Source organism: Priapulus caudatus, unplaced genomic scaffold, assembly GCF_000485595.1.
Source record: "Priapulus caudatus unplaced genomic scaffold, Priapulus_caudatus-5.0.1 Scaffold182, whole genome shotgun sequence".
Lineage (NCBI taxonomy): Eukaryota > Metazoa > Priapulida > Priapulimorpha > Priapulimorphida > Priapulidae > Priapulus > Priapulus caudatus.
In genome coordinates this window covers 203,065-210,307 of record NW_014577243.1, presented here as the reverse complement: position 1 = coordinate 210,307, position 7,243 = coordinate 203,065, and the positions used below count along the sequence as shown (strand labels likewise).

At 44.7% G+C, this 7,243-nt stretch overlaps 1 protein-coding gene across 4 annotated transcripts in view; it reads right to left on the bottom strand.

Annotated features, from left to right (window-relative positions):
• Positions 1-4,008: 4,008 nt before the first annotated feature.
• Positions 4,009-7,243, bottom strand: part of LOC106806851 (EH domain-binding protein 1-like) — a gene marked incomplete at its 5' end in the record, with an annotated part of 133,775 nt that continues 130,540 nt past the window's right edge. For all 4 annotated transcript variants that reach the window (XM_014808981.1, XM_014808983.1, XM_014808982.1 and 1 more), the window contains 1 exon segment: positions 4,009-4,661.

Sequence of the window (7,243 nt, the reverse complement as noted above, 5' to 3'; positions counted from 1 at the left end):
ACGCACGCACGCACGCACGCACGCACGCACACACACACACACACACACACACACACACACACACACACACACACACATACACACATACATACATACGTACACGTACACGTACACGCACACGCGCACACGCACGCACGCACGCACGATTAAACGACACGTGAACAACTTTACGAATCATACATGTGTACGCTGTTCTGAGTCAACGCATATTTACACGAACAATTTACTACAGACCCTAATGGTAGCCGATTATGCAATTAAAATAAAGTGACGTCAGCTGTAATGATATTAGATAAAATAAACGAAATATACAACATTCCGACTCGGGCTTTAAAATCACACGGACAATACAGAGACATTACATTGGTATTAAGCAGCCTTTATCCATTTCGCTCGTGTAAACAACTAAATAAATGTACCTGCCGATGACGACATCTATTAGACTATTAGGGGTATGTGTGTGTTGTGCGTGCGTGCGTGCGTGCGTGCGTGTGTTGTGTTATTTCACAGCCTCTATAGTCTATACGGAGCCATATTCATATCGTAAATGCGTATCACACTGTGCATACTAAACCCCACAGTACAAACCCCTTACAGAGTTCAGGATTCGAGGGAGTGAGACACGTGCCTATAAACTCGCCATCGAATGAACACGGATGTATGACGGTGGTCACAACCAATACTAGCTCTAGAACGATAGCTCTTCGCGCTGCCACAGGCTGTGCCTATGCTCTGCCTGAGGCAGAGCGAAGGGCTATAGTTCTAGAGCTAAACCAATACATACTCGCGCACTTCCCACGCACAGGCCGATCTAGACTTACTCAGAAAAAAACACGTGTCTCGACGAACGGCATGTGAAATATCGAAATGTCAGATTACTCATTGCAATTTCAAGAAACGCAATCACAACCGCGTTGCCCGCGTTTTCTCGCAACGTACTGGCACAGATGACGCGAAAAGTCGTAAATTCAAGACGCTATTCCGAAAAATCTAACTGTAGCAACAGCAAAACCACACGAGGTTTGCTACAAGATGCACAACGGTATTCCCATCGCGATAATAACGACGCCAGAATAGACGGGATTACCAGATTACGGGCTACCAGGCAAAACCGCACGTTAACTCATTCGCTTACAATATAAATAATTAAAACACTGTACATCTAAAACACAACGACCTGACCCGAAAAATACAAACGCGTTTTCTGTAAGCGCAACCTGACTATTCAATTCATTGTGCAGCTGAGGCATGATAGGGTGGGCGGCTGAGCAGGCAGGCAGTTTCCATAGTGTGTACGCCGCGCATCACATGAATTACTACAAATCAGCAAAAGTTACCACCGTAACGACGCCAGCCGGAGAATTTACAGCCGCTGGTCAACAACACACAGCATTACGCCACGGTGAACTTCTTCTACTTCGCTACTGATCAGGCGACGCCCAATTACGCGAAAAGGCGGCCAAAATCCATTACGGATGAATGGCGCGAACTAGCTGAGACGCGAAACATTTCACAACATTCAGATTAATGTACAACTAACTCCGCGAACTCCACGATCGAGAGAAAAGGGTGCCAATCAGCGCCAATGTCATCGGCATCGGGGCTCATTTGCACATCAACACAAGATGGAACACGAGAGAGTTGTGGGGGCACAATAGTTTATCCCAACGGCCTGTAAGCCCTGTGTACGGCCAACAAGTCAGTCGCGCAGCTAAAGGTGGGGTAAACAAGATGGCCATTACGCATCCGCCATTCTTCGGTCCGTGAACCATTTTAAAGGCCACTTTCGAAAGGAATTAGCGACAAAGGCAAGAACAATTACGGTGGAATTCGCACGCAGATGTATACGGCATTCTCATTCAAATTCGGGCAAATTTCAATGACCGGCGTGAATGAATGTTATCAGGCGCAGCTCTATTCGGGGATGGGCTACCGTGACAAACAGATAAAGACAGCCCTGACAACGGTCCTAATCCACTGCGCCCCCAAACAAATGACAGCTAAAATGACCAGCTGAGTGGACACCAGCGGACAATGATAGAGACACAGGTTACACGACATCTTCCATAATCGAAAACGCACAACGGAGTAACATTAAAATTCGCATCGATGACTCATGAATACTAATAGAGATTTGAGAAGATAATCCTACACGATATCCCCCCAACCTCTTTATCTACCTATCTATCTCTTTCGCGCGCTCGCTTTCTCTCCCTCTCCCTTCGCTTCTCTCTTGTTCACGCTTCCCTTCTCGCCTTGTCTCTCCCTTTCGTTCGCGCCTCCCCCTCTGACTTTGTCTCCCTCTATGTCTCTCCATTTCTGTGTCTGGCACTTTCGGGCCCTCTCCTTCTCCCTCGACCAATTCTTATCTCCACCGCCTAGCATAGGTCACACACAGGCGACCATCATATCCTTATTAGAACAGTATCTACATCATATTTTGTTCAGCCAAATAATAAAGCCATAATACGCTAACCGCCTGCCTCGAACCCGAGCACAGATGTCGGACGACTTCTACTCTAGGCACGCTTCGTACGACCCCACGTCGGGACGCAGTGCGTTCGCACCATCCCCCACCTTAGTGATTAGCAATCAAGGTGTCTGCGAACAAAAGCTTCTAGTGCTAATCAATTTTCGTTTTGATAATCTCGTTTTACCGGTGCCGCGCATTTACGGGGATGGGCAAACCACCTGGGCGGAGCGGCCCCCGCCAGATGGCCCCAAGATTGGCGCACCTTGTCAACCTGCACGCGACACCGGGCAATTAGCGAGCGGCAGAATCGGACAATAATGGTAACGGAAATATGGTAATTCATTTTCGTCGGCGCGTATGTGCGTGGCGCGTGCACAGATTATAGGAGTTGAGCAGAGCAGCGCAAGCCACCAACCTCGACTGCAGCCGCGAGTAATATGTATGACCGAGCAGCTTTAATATATTCATACATAGGTGTTTATAGACGAGCACATTGACCGAGCAGCTTTAATTTATTTATACATAGGTGTTTATAGACGAGCACAATGTCATAGCCGCAGCATTCCGTCTTAAATCGACACTGTGTCGATAGTTATCGATAGGAGAGACGCTCGTTAAGCCTGACATTCGTAATAACAGCAAAGTTGACAATTGCATGTACACGGGGAAGAATATTTTACAGTATTTCGTGCAGAATATATGTTGCAAACCATAACGAACGTAATTCCGGTTATACTAATTCAATAACAAGCATTTGTAGCCATGCGATTAAACAGTACGTACGTCCTGCGTGTTTCCAACAAACAAAGTCCTCCCTGTCATTCAATACGTACAACACAAACCACGCTTTAATTTAATCACGATTCTGTTGCAATCTAAAATATTTGACTGGAAATTTGATTTGACAAATCCATGCATCAATATATTATACACTTATCCCTCAGGCTGAGCCGACTCAGAAAGCTAGAATTGCCGTATGTCTCAGATGAACGTATATATTCACATAAGTCTCGCTAAAAATACGACACAACCATAGCTAACTGAATGGACTTCTTTAAAATAAATGGGAGTGCTAGCTTGTGATGCTGTTAATAAATGCTACATACGGTCTAAACGCCAGTAATCATTGCCAACTGCAGCTACTAGTGGTGACTGCTACATACGCTAGGTTATACATCAGTTAGGCTTGTAATCTGCTGCTACTGATGGCGGCATTTACTGTGAAGCAGAAAACCCCGGTAGCTGCTGGCTGCTCCTCGTACTGACGGACGTTATATATATCTATACACTATTCCTTGCTAACTGCTACTGCTACTGCTGATGCTGTTACTGCTGCTGCTGACGCTGTTACTACTGCTGCTGACGCTGTTACTGCTGCTGCTGACGCTGTTACTACTGCTGATGCTGTTACTGCTGCTGCTGACGCTGTTACTGCTGCTGCTGACGCTGTTACTGCTGCTGCTGACGCTGCTACTGCTGCTACTGCTGCTGCTGACGCTGTTACTGCTGCTACTGCTGCTACTGCTGCTGCTGACGCTGTTACTGCTACTGCATGCTGTCGCTGCTGTCGTGAATGCTCCTGTTGCCGCTACCGCTACCGCTACCAGTGAGTGCTATGTGACGCTATATAACAATGAACTAACGAGTTCACACATCTTTAAAGCGAACTGCCACGAGTAACGCACGTCGTGGCGTACAATATGTCTTTATACAACTGTTTTATGCGTTCATCTGCATTGTTGGAAACCCCCATTATAATTTCGTACGCGTCTCTAAGACACATACTACCAAGCACAAACATATTTTGTCAACAACAGTACACTGGCCATATTTTTGCTGAAGCAAATAGCTGGAATTGGCGAAAGTGCACGTATAAGCGACAGAATTAACTGTAGTTATTTCACAATCCAAATCACAACCGTTCGGCTACTTATCCTATTTAGCCACTTCACATTCCATTCTCGTGTTTATACGCGTATTTTTCCTTCTGTGCGGCCTAATGCGTTTCTGTTATGGCCACATCCACCGAAAGTATCGCACATAGAAGCAGTTGTCGTTATTATACTGTTACGTTGCCGGTGCTTTACGCTCTATATATATGTGGCTCCTCGACGTCCAGTGTTGTAATCCAGGTTCTCCATAATGCGAGCTACTCCTGAATGTAAACACCTTGCTTGCAAACTTTCCCCTGGGAATGAGAAAGAGAAAAAATACATAAACATTTTGGTGTACATCGCATTAGGTTTATCGCAGTTTTGACTTCCCCACAGCGTCCCGATAAACACGCATAAACTGTGATAAATCTAATTCTCTTCAGTTGTCAAGTGATAATAGCTGCTGACACGCCGCTAATTAGCTTTTTTCGTATCCCATAATGAGCTGTTACTGCCCGCCATCGCTATTCCCGTGGGCATGCGCCGCTCCGTTGTTTTGTCCTGTGCCTAAAAAGTGCTTAATTTCTGGCCCGTACTTGAATGGTGCTGATCCAGCCAGCACGGGAAGTGCGCACAAAGGACCACACAATGTATCATTAGCTTTCAAGTCACCGGCCGAGCCTAACGGAGGCCGGGGGTCGGCATACAACTGACACTGATCCCCACTTGAATTGGGTAACATAATAAAACACAAGAGCACCAACTGGCTCGGCAAGTAGTCCTACTTGACGAGATGGGCTCTGGGAGCAAAATAAAGCAAGAATTAGTTCTCAATGAACCGGCCAACTGTGATCGTACGCACACACGCGCGCCACTCGCGGTTGATTATCAAAAAGACGCCGAACGTCTGTATACAATAAATTAAACAACACCAGTACAGAGGGAGGGCCCGCGTAACAAGCAAGCACGCTCTTCAGACAGCAGTCAAGCCACGGGCATCTGTGGCAGAAATGACTGCGTATCACATCACCATACACGCGTCTCGTCAATCCCGCATGAAATGCTAACAAGTGACTACAAAACCACGAAGATCTGAGGGCGTTTGCTACTCTACAGTACAATGATTCGTCTATGGAGGTCTACCGGAAAATACCAAACTGCTGAAACAGGTGCTATATACAGCCGCACGACCACCAACGAACGCATCACAGCGAGCAACTATATTCGGCATCAGAACTGCGAGAAAATTCAATTCAAATTTGTTCAAAATGTGTCAATTGAAAATTCTAATTGTTCACAAATCTTTAAACTTATCACTTATCTTGTTGTGGAAATATAAAGATTTGAGAGCACATGAGATGATGATTGGGCGTGATTATTATGTAAATGCATCACGAGATACGTAGACTGGCAACCAACTATTCTGCCACATAGACAGACATATGTAGCAGTATACGACACACTGTAGCATATATCACATAGCACCAAGAGTAGATAATTGTTATTATCTACTCTTGATAGCACGTATACCGAGTTAGTCTGTCCCTCCGCAAAACAGCCTGTTATGTAGAGTGAGACCAAGTTCATATAAAGCACAACGGCAATTAGACTTAAAATTAACTCATCACAAATGCTCGTCTACAAATAATAGTACAACATAACTTAACCAAACAACATACGTAAGGTAACGTAACATAATGTAACAAAAGCACACTGTACAGCAGAAGAAGTAACAAGAATCAAGCCTAATTTCGTCCGCGTGTGGCATCAAGATTTACTAGCTTGTTCGGTACGAGGCTATATCGCAATTGCTTCGGAATAGTTGCATAACTTTTTGCTAAATAACAGCTAATCGCCTTCATCATCGCAACCAGATGATGCAGCGCAAACAAAACAGAATAGCACGTTGATTAAATATATTATATATATATATAACCTCAAGTGATGCTGTAGACTCATGTGCCTCAAATGCATCACGTATCTCGTGATGCATTTACATAATAATCACGCCCAATCCTCATCTCCTGTGCACTAAAATCTTTCTATTTCCATAACCTCGTTACTGAAAATCCGTACTTTATGACACGCTAAACCAATCGTCGCGCTCAAATAGAGGGTTTGAAATTCGTCTTCAAGCTAGAAGATTACGTAACCTCGCTACACGACGTCTGTGAACTGGATCCGCACTGTAAAGTAAACAGGCAATTTTGCTCGCAGCCACGCAGTGAATACACATTTAAAGTGACAGCCTAATTCACCTGCTCTGACCACATCTACTTAATTTATGCCCAACAAAAGGTATCAGACACGGCGACCTACAGAAACACCCATTTTATGCTGTATGTCGTCATGCGCAAGTTGTTGGTATTTAAAAACATCCAACAAACAGTGAGTGAAATTGCATGCATGCATCCACCCACCCACCATCACACGCACGCACGCACGCAGCCACGCACGCAAGCACGCAAGCACGCACACAGCCACGCACATACCAGACAAGTCTAGATGTAGCAAAAGTGCAGGGTCAGGTTTAAAACAACAAACCAATCCTGAATTACCACTATGTTTAACTCATACATTATATTTTCACATTACAAATTCATTGTTAACCATATTTCAGCCAACCCAAAAAAATGCGAGTTTCATCCTACACGACAGACAAAGACACGGCAAAGTTAATAATAAAATAATAAAATAATAATGATAGTACATACTCGCGCTGCTATTAACGCTAGCTTCGTGAAACTGTCCATCATCGTCTACAACTATTAGTAGACATTCCCTAAATGAATAGAATTCGCTACATGGAACAATTAAACGCGAGCGACGCACGCATATTGTCATAATTATGACCATAATATAGTCGGATCAAAACCCAGAACATGAACTGCGTGAC